General features: G+C 41.0%; 1 protein-coding gene across 3 annotated transcripts in view; it reads left to right on the top strand.

Moving 5' to 3' along the window:
* The window catches only part of LOC149232883 (uncharacterized), a 509,382-nt gene that overhangs the window by 328,090 nt on the left and 165,798 nt on the right, over positions 1–15,494 (top strand). The gene's annotated exons all lie outside the window — the stretch shown is intronic.

The following is a 15,494-nucleotide window of genomic DNA, read 5'->3' as shown; positions in this document are numbered from 1 at the left end:
CGTTTCAATACGGGGTTGGGATCTTCATCTTAACGCATAGTGGTATTTTTACGCAGTGAAATTTTTCGTTTGGTCACGTTTGGGTTTGCTTTGGCACAGTAGCTTTGTTTTATAGATTTGTATATAGTTACGTTTCACGCTTAGGTTAGGGTTTAATTTTTGTTTAGATGCAATCGTTTTCAGATTAAGGGCTAACGTAGATTTTTTTTTATTTATTTAGATTTTAATTTGATTTTTTTGGTTAGTTTAGATCTAAAAATTTGCATAGTTTTGGTTTTATATAGATTTTGATTTTATGTTTTAGATTTAACTTTAATTAGATTTTAATTAGATTTTAATTTTTGTTTTATTTTTGGTTTTAAAATATAAAAATATAAAAAATAGTAAAAAGATTTTATTTAAAAAAATTTAGGCTTAGGTTTATATTTTTGTATAGTTAGTGTTTTAGATTTTAGTTCAAATAGATTTTAAGTTTTAAGTTTTATATTTTTTTAGGATTTTTTAATTTCATTTTTATAAAATAAAAATAAAAATAAAAATTTAGATATTTTTAGTTTTAAAAGAAAATAAAAAAAAATAAAAATAAAAATAAAAATAAAAAAAAATTAAAATTAAAATTAAAAAATTAAAAATTAAAAGTTTTCTTTTTCTTTTAAATTTTTTGAAAAGCATAAAAAATTGTGGAAATTTTCTTTGTCAGATCCAGTTTTTTTTTGGGAATCATCATGTTATATCTTTCATGCTGAGATCTAAATTTTCAAATCGAGATACGAAATATGATCTCTGGTCAATGATTTATGACTCTCGTGGTGGTTTAAAGCAGTGTTGATAATATCGGTATCGGGAAAATATCGGCGAGGGTCCAGAAAATATCTTATCTGCAATATCGGCGAAAATATCGGCAAAATATCGGCAAATATCGGCAAGCATAAAAAATGCATAATATATTCATTTTTTTCATATTTTTAAACATATAAAGAAACAAACATGAATAAACACATTGGCACATAAATATGAAGAAAACACTGATATATATGATGTCAAATAGAAATGATACATCAGAGGCGATACCAAATCCTGCTGATCCTTGATAATTGTCCATTCAAGGACTCAAATGTGGAGAACCAATACAAAATAACATCACATATATAAAAGTATCTCATCATCATGAGTTATATGTAGCACAACAAATAAAACTAGCAGCTATCTATCTGAAATCACTGCCCTCTCCCCCTTTTTCGGGAAAACATGATGGGCTGTTTCCCAGGCCTGCCCCTAGTAGTAGGAGGCCCTGACCCTGCCTCTGCACCTAATGTCAAATAATGAGTGCTAGGTATGGGGCTATGCTCTCCTATATCTATAGCAGATGGTGTTGATGCTGATGCTCCTGCAGTGTCCTCCTCCTCCTCCTCCTGCTCCTCCTCTGACTCCCAGTCCTCCTCTTGCTGCCCCTGCTCTAATGGATCATTTGCCACTGGCTCTAACCATGAAGGTGACTCCTCCAAGAGGGGCTCCTCAGACTCCACCCTCCACGGAGACAATACATCAATATTGTCTAAGCTAAGTCACATGACACGAGGACACGAGACATAGAGGACACGTAAATACGAGTATTCAATACGAAACACAACGACTTGGAAACAAGACATGTGGGACACGTTTTATATATATATATATATATATATATATATATATATATACACCAAAATATAGTTTTTTATCCATATTAAATTGCAGGTTGCAGCTTATCTAATCAAATTAAAATATAATTACTTCTCAAAGTTCATAGTTCACTTTAAAAGAATAAATAGAATCAAAATTTACTATTTAGAAATTAGAATGTGATATGCTTGGTCTTGATTCTTGAATATTCAATGTTCATTGTTCATGTACAACTTACAAGCACATAAGAAAATAACTAAAGTCTAATCCTATTGATTTCCTCTGCCCCTCTTGCGAGAAAATGCCACAGCTTTCCCTTTCCCTCTAGATGTAGATGCTGGTGCTGGTGGAGTTGGCAGTGGAGTTTGCTATGCTCTAGAAGCTGAAGAACTAGAAGTAGGAATTATAGGAGGTAGACCACGTCCTCTACTGGTGGCAGGGGTAGCCCGGGCATGTGGTGTCACCTGGAAACATTACAATCTCCCAATCCTGAAATCCTAAAAAACTGATAAGTTTGCTGCATTTTGAATGAAATCTAAAATTCTACTTTCTCCATATGAAATCCAATGAGGCCGGAACCACTCTCAAACATCCTGAGTCATTTCATGGTAATGTTAAAAATTTAAGTAAAAGGATGAAAATGAAGATTAAGGAGAATGTCACTTTTACTTTAAGAATTTAACATTACCATGAATAGCATATCAATACTAGGGCCTAGAACGCTCAAACCCTCCTTGGCAGCAACCACATAGCTCTCCCCTTCCTTCTCCAGCAATCAGAAATGAAAATGATATGAAAAAAAACAAAAATCGAAATTTTATAGGCCGTGCAGAAATTTTTTACAGTCACCGGGCGATATTTTCGATTGTCGCGCGATATTTTCCGAAATATCGGCGATATTTCGGAAATCGCGCGATATTTTCAAACGCCGAAAATATCGCGATATTTTGATGGCGATATATCAGCTCGCCGAAAATATCGCGATATTTCCGAATATCGTCGATATCTCGGCGATATTATCAACACTGGTTTAAAGCATTTATCTTTTCAAAATTTTCAGTTACCGGATATCGTTTTGGTCATGTGATTTAGCTGATGACAAATGATTGTTGTTCACGGTTTATGTTTCTATATCATTTATCAAGTAATCATTGTAATAACAATCTTTTAAGGCACTGGTCTGCTAAATTAATCAAATCATTTTTCGTGTCTCGTGTCTCCCAACCAACTGGTCGACAGTTGGTCTCATCATCTCACAGGGTCTACCCCCCTTAGCCGCGGGAGAGAGGCTTAAACGGAGGGACCGGGGATCAGAGTGACAGCCCCCGGTCTGAGGGTTGTCGTGTCAATATGCGCGACAACAAGGCCATTTTGCAGCAAAGACCACTTCCCATAAGATTTTGCGTGTTGGATATTATTGGCCTACCATTTTCTCAAATGTGCATAAATTTGTCAAAAATTGCCAGGAATACTAGCTTTTCATCAGAAAGAAAAAATTAACAGCTTTACCTCTTCAGTCGGTTATAGCAGAAACCCATTTTCAGCAATGGCGTTTGGAATGGTCCAAAAGTCATGGATCCCGCCAGATCTAATCTTAGTCGTTGATTAGGGACTTAATCTCGGCAATTGAATTGTCAACGAGAAAAGTATAAAAGGAGGCTTAAGGGTCACTTAGAGGATACACAGAGTTGATCAAGATTTCGATTTTCTGGGGCAGGGCTTGCTAGAGAAATCGAAGGAGTGATCAGAGTTGCAGCTGAGGGGCAGTGAATGCAGTAGTAGAGAGGCAAAGATAGTATTGGGAGCATCAATGCAGAAGCCTGGAGAGAGTTGATGCAGAGCCAGCTAGAGGCCACGCAAAAGCAACCAGAGGCCACGCAGAGGCAACCAGGAGTTGCGCATAGCCTGAGGAGGGCCAGCGTGGGAGATGCAGAGCCTCCGGAGGCTGACGTAGAGCCTCGAGGGGCTAATGCTGGGCCAACGAGGCTAATGCTGGGCTGACGCTGGGCCAGAGAGGTTGACACAGACCCTAGAGGCTGACGCTGGGAGATTTTGTGGGGTAGATTGGCGCTGATATCTGTCTCCGACTAAGAGGTACTACTGTAGAGGGCATTCTCTGTTGGGTGAGCCATTTTTGGCACCTAGATTGTGTTATGAAATTGCTTAATAATAAATCCCTTAGATAGCTGCACTGGTTTTCCCGCATTGGGTTTTTCCGGGGACATTAGTCCAAAAATAACGGTGTCACTTGTGTGCTTGTTTTTCCTTCAGTTGATGATCTGTATGTGTTGAGACCGTACTTGTATTTATTTTCAGTATTTACATGGTAAATAACTTGTTAATTAACAGAACAAGTAGGAAGAAATAAATCAGAAGGTACAGGAAGGATTTATAAAGATAGACTTAGAAATTCCAACATTGAGATCCGACAGTGGTTGGGAATACACTTCTAAAGAATTGATTGCATATTGTAAAGAAGGAGGAATTAAAAGGGAACTTATTGTTCCCTACTATCCCGAACAAAATGGAGTGGCCAAAAGAAAGAATACAAACAATTGAAGAAGGTATATGAATAATGCTCCTTGATCAAGACTTACCAAAATTTCTATGGGGAGAAGCAGTGATGACAACCGTATATATTCAAAATAGAAGTCCTCATAGAATTCTTGAAAATATGACACCCGAGGAAGCATTCACAGGGAAGAAGCCAAGTGTGGACCATCTCTGAATCTTTGGGAGTCCTTCCTATATCCATATTCCAAAGGACAAACGAAAGAAGTTAGATTCTACAAGCATCAAAGGGATCTTCGTTGGCTATAGTCTCTCCTCAAAGGCATATAGAATCTACATCAAGGAAGGGAGACACATTGAAGTAAGTAGGGATGTTATATTTGATGAAAATCAAGCCTACAAAAGATCCAAGGACATTCCTATTGATTTTGATGACGAAGATATACCTATATTTGAAGAAGAAGAAGTACAACCCGACAATCCATCTACAATTCAAGAAGAAGAAGAAGGACCAAGTGAGCCTATTCAACCTGTGATCACACTGAACACAAGGAAGAGGTAAAATTGGTTAAAAGCTAATCTTGAAGATGTTGAAGGACATGGAGTTGCGGAGGGAACATTTAGAGAAAGAAAAATGCCGAAGAGATATTCTAGATATGCTGCATATATGACAAAATTAATTGAAGTCGAACCATCTACATTTGAAGAAGTTGCAAGTCAAGAAATATGAAAGAAAGTTATGCAGGAAGAATATCAATCCATCATGAAGAATGGGGTTTGGGAAATCGTTCCTAGACCTAGTGACAAATCAGTTGTCACCTCAAAATGGATCTATAAGATCAAATACGTTGTTCATGGAAGTATAGACAAATACAAAGCCAGATTTGTTACAAGGGGTTTCTCTCAAAATGAAGGCATAGATTATGAAGAATCCTTTTCACACACTGCAAGGTATACCACCATTAGATCTTTGGTTTCATTGGCTGCTACAATGGGATGGAATATCCATCAAATGGACATGAAGACAACATTTCTGAAAGGGACCATCGATGAGGAAGTATACATTGAGCAACCCGAAGGCTTTGAAGTAAATGGTAAAAATACTCATGTTTGTAGACTCAAAAAGGCGCTATATGGTTTGAAGCAACCTCCTAGGGCATGGTATGCAAGAATGGATGCATGACTTCTAAGAATTGGGTTTGTGAAGATTTCAGTTGATCCTAATCTCTACATCAAGTTTTGAAATTTCTAAGTCTAACCCGTTAGAAATTTTCTTGCACTATCTAGTTTATTTCACCTACTTGTTTAATTATAGAACGAGTTATTTAACCATATAAATACTGAAATAAACACAATGTAGTCTCAACCATCTACAAATCATCAACTGAAAGAAATAGACAAACACACAAGGGACATCGTTATTTTTGGACAATCGTCCTCGGAAAAGCCCAACTTGGGAAAACTAGTGTAGTAGTTCTGAGGGTTTTATTACTAAGCAAATTTTCTTGAGTACAACTAGGTGCCAAAATGGCTCACCCTATAGAGAAATCTATCTATTAGTAATACCTCTCTTGAGAAGCAGATATTCTGAAAGTCTGCTCCACAAAACTCTCTCCAGCATCTCTTCGAGGCTCAGTGTTAGCCCTCCCGGCCTCTGCGTCAGACTGAAACCCTTTGCGTCAGCCCTCTGGGGCTCTGCGCAGCCTCTCTGGCCCTTTGTGTCACTTCTGCAGCCTTTGTGTCATTCATGCAGTCCCTCTGGCCCTTTGTGTAGTCTCTGTGTAGCCTCTACATGGCTCCTTTTGCCTCTAAGTCTGCCTCTCTACCTCTGCGCTGGTCTTCCGGCACTATCTCTGCCTCTTTGTTATGCTCTCATTGCCCCTCACTGCAACTCTGATTACTGGTTCGATTTCTCTTAGTAAAGCCCGCTCTAGAAAATCGAACTCACTGATCACTCTAGTGTATCTCCAACTGACCCTCAAGCCTCCTCTTATACTTTTTCTGTTGAGTCTTCAACGATTGAGATTACATCTCTAATCAATGGCTAAGATTAGATTTGGTTTGATCCATGTCATTTAGAACCTTCTAACCCAGTTTTATATTAATACCCATTAATTATTTTAATATCTCCTTCACCAGGCATAATTTCTCCAAACCATTTCTAGGTCTTGGAGATCTCATGTGCTTTAGCCTCTCCACCAATTTTCATGGCTAGAGCACATTCGATGCTACCCCAAATCAACACTCCCTCTTAGCGAGGAATGTGCTCTAGTAATACTCCACAACTGAGCATCACCCTTATCATCTGGCACCGGTACCTGTGCTAATGTTTGGCCTTGCTGCCCAACATCCTCTGCACTGCTGCGTCTTGTATTGTTGCCCATGGCTTTACCACTGCCACTACTACATCTGTACGACAACTCCCTCTGCATCCGTGCTGTTGTTAGTCCTTCCTCCCAACACTGCATCTCCACTACAACCCTCTCTCATCATGCTGCATCATGCTGCCCATAACACTACCACTGCAACTCAGTTACGGAAATGATGGTAACTGATCTACCCAACCACTGACATCCTTGTCAAGCTAGAAACCCTCCTGATGCTGAGGCTCTCTCTATTACTATTTTGTGCCTTTCACACTGCTGCAACCTCCTCTGTGCCTTTCGCACTGCTGCAACCTCCTTTGTGCCTCTCGCACTGCTACAACCCTCTCTGCGTTGCCAAGGACTATTGAACTCTAGCATTGTTCTGCCGCTCCATCCGCATCCACTTCTACTAACATCCGCCATCCTGCTACTGCCTTGGGCCCTCGTAGCCGGATATGATCCAAGAGTTTGTGTACTTCAAGGATCCTGCCTCACATCTCCTGTAGTCCTCCTGACTACAACTCGATGTCACCCCACCTCTTCTCTAGAGGTACATGAGCACTCATGGCACAATCGTCATCGTCCTCTACCTCCTTTTCCGCCTTAGATGGCGTTGCCTTGGAGTCAAACGCCTCTCCCTTATTCTTCTTCCTAGGACACTGGGTTGCATAATGGCCCAACTCCCCACAGTTGAAGCACTTAATCTTGGAGAGGTCCTTTTTCTTCCTCTTCCCTTGTTGCCCCGCAGATGCCAGAGCCACATCCTCTTCCTCCTCTTTCTTGACTCGGGCTCCTTTGCCACTACTTCGGGCCTTGGTCAGCAGTCTGATCTCTTCTTGGCGAAGAGCTGCCCACAGTTCTTCCCAATCTGGAAGATTCGTTCCGCCTAAAATGCTTTGGACGAATGTCTCCCACTCCTCAGAGACTGTGTTCAGGGCGATCCTCACCATTAACTCCTGATCCGACGTGGCCCCTATGGAAGTCAGTTGGTCTTGAATCTCCTGCAACCTGCTGAGAAAGTGATCTATCTGCTCCCCCTTTTGTATCTGATATGACCAAAGTTGATTCTCCAATAGCATCTTCCTCTGCACGGAAGTGCGCTGATACAATGTCGTCAAGGTGTCCCACATCTCCTCAGCAACATGCTGAACTACATGATCCTTGACCCCATCAAGGATTATGCACTTTGCCTTGGCCATTGCATCCTCATACCTTTCGTTATCAGCTGGGTCACTGGTGTTAGAGTCGGTCTAGTAGCCCTCCATCAGCGATCAAAGCTCTTTGCATTTGCATAGGTGGGTGTCTCATCAGTGTCATTCTTTGCATTCTGTTAGGCATGCCATAACCCTGATGGAGGAGCTGGTGTCTTTGTCCCCCTCTGGGCACTGCTGGATCAGCTTGTTTCAGTCATCAAACTTTGTCAAGGTTACTTGTCTATTGTCTTGAGATCAAATTTTTAGGTCTAGGGTTTTTGGTCAAGTTTGTCTTCAAGCTCATGTCTCTGAAGGTCAATAAGTACCCAGCAAGCCAGAGGGATGATTTTTAAAGTGTTTTTTCAAAAGATTCTATCTTGTACAGTTAATTTTCACCTTGGATTTAAAAACCCTGTTTTTAAAGCCAAAGTCATTTCTCAAAAATTTTGTGAAAATTGTAAAAAATTCAAAATGATTCAAAGGACAGCATATAACCCTGGCTCCCTTGCCAAGATCCCTCAGAGCCTATCCCTGCAAAAATTATCAAAGAAAAGCATCAAATCAATTAGTTTCAGGACAAAAGGAAACCAAAAAGTCAAGTTCATAAAGTGTCATGGAAAAAACATTATAAAGTGGGTTATGATATGAAATTAATTCAAACAAGGCTATAAAAGCCCTAATCTCCCTCTATCAAGCCTCATTATGCATCCAAGTGATAGAGCAACTGATTGCAAGAGAGTTTGAGTGAAGTTTGTGAGTTGGGAAGGCGCGCGACCCGTCAGGCACCCTCCGCCAGTGTTAATTTACAACGCGCGCGACCCGTTAGAGGCGCGCGACCCATCAGCGCTCTCTCTGCAAAACCGCCAGCAAATTTTCCAAGGAGCCACAAATTGCTAAATTGTGCAAGCATTTTAATCAGCAGTACATTTCAGCCACTTTGCTCCTAAAAAATGTCAGAAACCGAAACCAATTATGAGCAAAGTGATGACCATGCATCAGCTTCAGAGTTTGAGGAACAGAGGAGGCCTCACAAGGGTGGAAAGGGCGGTCATCATAGGAGAGAGGAGCCCACCTCTTTGACCGATTTGCAGGCTTGTCCAATGGCAGTATCATGTTTTCGTTATATGTCTGTTATGAGTTTTGCGAGAGGATCTCTCGGATTCAACATCACAGGGAGTTGGCTCGCTTATTTGTTTTGCATTTGCATGATGGACATGTGAACCTTGCTGGGGTGGATTTTACATTGACACCCGAGATGATTGCTCAAGCCACAGGGATACCGAATGTCGGAGAGGTGTGGAACAAGCGCAGGATGTTGGACAGTGTTCAGTTTGAGCCTTTCATTAGACCTGCATTCATGAGACATTTGACGGGTGTATTTCCCTTCAGATTTTTGAGGAGTGAGTATGCTCCCATGATGAGGCTTATCATGCTCTTTTTCACCTGTGAGGGCAGATTTTCACAGATATATTCGTACCATATTCGCCTGATGATGCATTTCACACGGGTATGGATGATGAACATCCCTGTTTTCATGTGCCAGAACATTGAGAGGATGGTGCCCCTGATGCAGAGGAAGAGCCCAGCACAGCAGTATAGGAGCCTCTATCATTACGGTTTGATTCAGCTTGTGGTCAGACATCAGTTGGCTCAGCAGGGCATCACATGGGAGGAGTTCATCTCTCGTGAGTTCTTTACAGCACCACCACCACATCCGGAGATTGTTCATGAGGAGGGAGGACCATCACAGCAGCATGATATCCCCGGGACTAGCCATGTCAGCTCTTCTCCATTGGTCACTTATCAGAGAGGCCGCAGGGCCTTATTTGCAGCAGCTAGGCGAGTATTTTCTCCACACCAGGTGGAAGGGGTCTCGCCTTCTTCATCAGCACCACGAGTGTTATCTCCACACCAGGTGGAAGGGGCCTCGTCTCCGACAACAGCACAGGTATCAGAGAGGGGCAAAAAGCCCAGGATTGATGAGGGGCCATCAGGTGTTCCAGATATAGAGCTTGTTGATCTTGATGTCAGTTCTCCTAGCCTAGAGTCAAAGGAGATCATTCAGCACTTTAGAGCTGAAAATGATACATTGCAGAAGAGATTAGAAGGGGCACAATGGACAATCTCATATCTAGAACAGCGCAACAAGCAGTTGGAGGATGAGCAAACTCTTGATGAGTTGTGGAGGATTCGTAGTGACCGCAACTTGAATCGAAGAAGACCCGGTGATTTAGTGCCAGTTGAGCGAGAGGCTATGCTTATCCGGCTCAATGCTCATTTAGAGAGGCTGTTGGCTAAGGCCAACCAAGATAAGAAATTGCTGAGAAACATGAAGAATCATTATTGGGCACAGATGCACATGTGCAAGGCAAAGATGAAGGTGTTCCAAAGGCGGTTGGTCAAAGCACAAAAACGGAGAAAAAGGCCTGATCCCCTCCACATCTTGGCCGAGGTTTCCTTGAAGGAGCATGGCACTAAATAGCTCAGCCCTAGCACAAATTCCAAGAAATTTTGAGCATTTTGGGTGATTTTCGGTTTTTAAGGCAAAAAACAGGGTTTTCCGCTTGACGGGTCTCACCCCCCGCGTGACCCTTTCACTTGGCAACTCTATTTTCAAAAAACTCAGCATTTCTGGATTTGGCATGAAAAATTACACATGCTCACCCATTGCCAAGAGATTTTATGAAGTTTTGGGCCTCCTGAAAGTAAAAAAACAAGCAAAAAATGACTTTCTGCCACATTTTTGACGCACAGAAAGCAGTTTTGGGAGATTGCAATTTTGTAGGGGCAAATGACAACCAAATTCAGAAATTCCAGTTGTGTTGGAAAGTAGACTCACAGACCTTTCCAACAAGCCTACCCTTGCCTCATTTGGACACCTGAAAGTGCCCCAAAAGTGCTCTCAAAGGCGCGCGACCCGTCAGGATTTGGCGCGCGACCCATCAGGCAAATTGCTCAAGATTTCAGCCTACAGCTCAGCAAAACGCAGTTTTGACTGTGTTTGACTTTTTGGAGTTGATTTTTATCCTTCTTGTTGTAAATGATGTAAATTTATGACACTTTTACACTTATGTATCTCTTCTAGAAGATTCATTCATGAGATAGGTGAAAATTAAATGAATGAATTGGTTTCCTAGCTTATAGAGGCAAGTTGTTTTGACTGCCTAGTTTTTAGTGCTCAGTTTAGAATTGGTTGAAACAACTCCTAGAAGGATGAGCTTGACCCCTAGAGGCAAGGAAATGTGTTAGCTTGTCTATATTATGTATTTTCTTAGTCATTTTCAGAGGTTGGAGAGGTTGGACTCTTGAGGGAGAAGCTCTTATTGTATTACTCACTGTATCTCTGCAATTTTTGGCAAAGGAAGACCAGGGTTTTGCAGTCCTTTTTGGGATTCTTGTGGTCACATGTATTGATGGTGTGTTTCTCTTTGTACTTGTAAGTGTGTTATGTGAATCATTTCCTTACTTTTCCTTCTGCAAATTAGGCAAATGAAGTGTTAAAGTAGAATTCATGACTGTCATGCTCTGTTTTTAAGTTTGCTTAATATCAATGTTTTCAATTGTTTAAGGGGAATTCAAGGTTATTGCTTGCTCTCCTTAACTCCTCACCAGTGATTCTCATCCATCCATCTCTATCAAAGGCATCAATACTGTTTCCTACCTCGCCCCAAAGAACTCCCTGTGAAAACTGTGTCCAATCCCCGCACCCGAAATTGCCATTCCCCAATTTTCCACCAAAACTTTAAAAATCCCAAATTTAAACCTCTTGATCCGTTTACTAGCCTAAAATCAGTGTTTTCCTATTGGTCATCTCGTCCATTGAAGATCTTTACTGAGATAGACTGGAGAGAGCCCTCTCCTGCCCCGTAGGGCTAGCTACGAGGCTAAGTGGTTTGATGTTGCCTTGAAGTTTACCTTTCTCAGCTTGAGGTGAAATTTCAAGCGTTAACATACTGGCGACCATACTGGGGAGAACAACTTGTCTGTTGATTGATGTGTTTGTCTCATAAGTCTTAGACGGAGCCTGAAGTTATGCCAGGTAGCCTTCGAAACGCTTTTGCTTTGCATAAGCGGAAGTAGATAAACGCTACTTCAGTCCATCTCCGTGAGCTTGTGAATACAGCACTTCATTTGCATTTTACCCCAGTACATGTATCAAGTTCAGATCTGATTGTTGATAGTGGACAACGATCAGACACTGACAACGCTGAAATCATTCACCTGGCGACTCTTTTCACTGAAGAATCCAGCAACCTATGCTTCATGGTGACTTCACTGCAGGAAGATCAGTAGCTTTGAGATTTTCAAGATGGATCGGATTGCAAGAAGATATGCTCCCTTGAGCCGAGATCACATCCCTGGTTTTCCAAATAAAATTCCGAAGGTAGATTGGTCAAGGAATTTGCCTACATTTAATGATGATGGTAAGAAGGATGCTGCTTTACATCTAGTTAGATTTCATATGCATATTCGCAAGTTGAAGGTGGATTTTCCTGAAGATTGCTTGATGAAGATATTCTTGGCCACTCTGGAAGGTGAAGCCCAATCATGGTACGAAAGTTTGCCGCTTGCTTGTATTTACTGTTTAAAGGATTTTCATACTATGTTCATTGAACGATATAAGGACTCTTATCCATCATTAAATTTAGTTCATGACTGTTGCAAGCATGCTTATAGTTTTATTGAAAGCCTTGAGAAATATTATGAAGATGATAATTTTATGGACGTTGAGATTATGGAGGCTCTGTATGAAAATCCGTTTCAGCAGCACACAGAAATCTTAGAGGATACTTGTCAAGATCAGCAGGCTGAAGATTTCCATATGGTTGAAAATGAGAAAAGAGCAAATGTTGTTTCAGATCTGTCCATAAAAGAAGACAGCATGCAGGTAACGCAGGAAAGTAATGTTCCAAATTCCAATCTCAGAAAGTGATGATGATAAATCAGATCGGGAGATAAATTGTGATGAGGCAAAACATGTTGTTCCGGATCTCATAAAAGAGAGTTGTATTGTCGCGGCTGCCTCAAATGAAGAAAATGGAGTAGCAGACCTAAATGCTCTCATCTCACCAACACTAGATTTTAATTTCCTAAGTTAAGATTTAGGAAATTAAAATATTGGGTATTAATATAAAACTAGGTGAGAAGGTTCTAAATTACATGGATCAAGCCAAATCTAATCTTAGCCGTTGATTAGAGACTTAATCTCGACCATTGAAGACTCAACAGGGAAAGTATAAGGGGAGGCTTGAGGGTTAGTTGGAGACACACCAAATTGATCAGTCAGTTCGATTTTTCTAGAGCGAGGTTTGCTGAGAAAATTGAACAAGTGATCTGAGTTGCAGCTGAGGGGCAGTGAATACATAGCAGAGAGGCAGAGTTGGTACCAGAGAGGCAATGCAGAGCCCAGAGAGGTTGACGCAGAGGCAGTTGGAGGCTACACAGAGGCAACCAGGAGAGGCAACCAATGAGATGTAGAGGGTCCACGGGCTGACGCAGGGCCTAGAGGCAGTGCTGGGAGGATTTCGTGGGACAAATTGGGAGATGGTGAGCCGGATAGGGTGATGCACTCCCTATCAGAGTGACGCAGAGCAGCAGAAGTTGCAATTGTTGCTGTGGGATCGTTCATGCGGTGATTATCAGTGGGAATATCTATCTCCGAGTGAGAGGTACTACTGCCGAGGGCATTCTCTGTTGGGTGAGCCATTTCTGGCACCCTGGTTGTATTCTGAAAATTGCATAATAATAAAACCCTCTGAATAGTTGCACCGATTTTCCCACATTGGGTTTTTCTGGGGACATTGGTCCAAGAATAACGGTGTCACTTATGTGCTTGTTTCCTTTCAATTGATGATTTGTAGATGTTGATACTGTACTTGTATTTATTTTAAGTATTTACATAGTAAATAAATTGTTAAGAAATTGAACAAGTAGGAAGAAATAAATCAGATAGTATAGGAAGAATTTCTAATGGGGTAAACTTAGAAATTCCAACATGGTATCAGAGGGTGGTTGTAGATCATAGAATAACAGAAGGCATCGGCCGCGCAGAGCAGTAGCAGCAGAAACAACTATTCCGAGTGGCAGAAGTTGTTCCTAGCAGAAAGCGGCAAGGAAGGGGTGACGCAGAGAGCCTGCGTCATCAGTTCGAGACAGGAGGAGGATCAACATAGAGGTAGAGAGGAGCAGACATAACCTATGCAGTGCCCAGTCATCTTTCTCAGTCAGGAAGGATCGACGCTGTGGCCAAGAGGTGCAGATTTTGTCAGTGTCGAGATTGCGCAGAGCCTAGAGGCTCAGTCCTTCAAGTTGCTGGGGTATAGGAGGCTGCGGATAATTTGCAGAGCGACGCTGGTGGGGTACTATGGTCAGAACAGTACCTAACGGGGCAAGACCAAGGAGGAGGGATTTCCAGAAGGGAAATCGAGACTCAGATGTAGTCGAACCGAGGACTTCCAAGAGGAAAGTAAAGATACTGTAACAACCCATCTCAATCACGAACAAGATAGCAATATTAGCATGCATGTGAGGCATACATATGATAGCTACATATGCATGCATCATATACATTGCACTAGTATATATATATATATATATATATATATATATATATATATACATCGACTATATATCGACTATTCATGGAGAATGTCTAAATATAAGATAAATGAATTAATTATCAAAGGTGTAAATTAAATACCTAATTCTCGTAAATAGAAGAAATATACACTCAGTAAGAAATATAGTTGAGTTTATTCATATGTTTACATATATAACCCAAAATGTGTACTAATAAACTAAACCCATAAACCTTATGATTAAACTTGATATTTTATAAAACATAAAATAATGTGTAATATTTAAAATCATCATGGTCTTATACTATTTAAATTAAAGTACCAACTGTCATAATTAAAATAACACCATTCGATGTTGTGAGGATCTGATTCAATTAAAGGCAAATATCATGACAAAGCAGTCACCGCCTAACAAAATCTTATCCTTTCATAAAGGCGGTGAACAGATGCGTAGAGGGGGAGGAACCTCTGCTATTTAAAGGGAGGAAGGAGGATTTCAAAGGGGGGGTTGTTCTTTGCCTGTGGATGGGGAAGGTTGTATTTACTGTGAGTGGAAAAACTGAACCGGGTGTTGTTGAAGGAAGAAGGAGAGTGCTGTTGAAGGAAGAAGGAGAGGAAATTTATCCATACTGCTTATAATTCGGAACTATTGAGCCTTACTTGTTTTGAAGTCTCTGGGCACGGGGGAACGGTATGCATCGGTTGAGAAGCATACTGGATTGAGTATCTAGGTATACTCGGTTTGGCTGGGTGGTTTTGGTCATTCGGTAACGAGAGCGCTGGAGAAGTTCTGCAGCATCCTCATCGCAACAGCCGTAGCAGATCAGGTAAGTACTTCGTCAAATCTATTAATACCATTTCAGACAGTTTCAGCAATCTTTACAGTTTCACAGTTCAGTAATGGCTCTTAATTTAGTACGGCCACTACATATGGTATCAGAGCATGTCGTTCAAACCCTGCGACCTCACGGCCCTACGGTCGTGTAGATTTTGTGGTTAAAATTTGCTGGGTAAAATTGGCCATGTGAAGCTTGATTTTGTGAAATTTCTAACCTATTTGGTACTGGTATTGCTCCCTTGATGCAATTTCAAACCCATGCCCTTTCGGAACAAAGTCAAGCAAATGTATCCGCAACACAAAATTATTCACCAAAAAAGGCACAGGGAATAATTTAGTACACGCC

Source organism: Pinus tabuliformis, chromosome J, assembly GCF_031772625.1.
Source record: "Pinus tabuliformis cultivar Carrire ecotype Pingquan chromosome J, CPIR1, whole genome shotgun sequence".
Classification (NCBI taxonomy): domain Eukaryota; kingdom Viridiplantae; phylum Streptophyta; class Pinopsida; order Pinales; family Pinaceae; genus Pinus; species Pinus tabuliformis.
The sequence above is the reverse complement of the archived record's forward strand: the minus strand, read 5'-3'. Positions and strand labels throughout refer to the sequence as shown.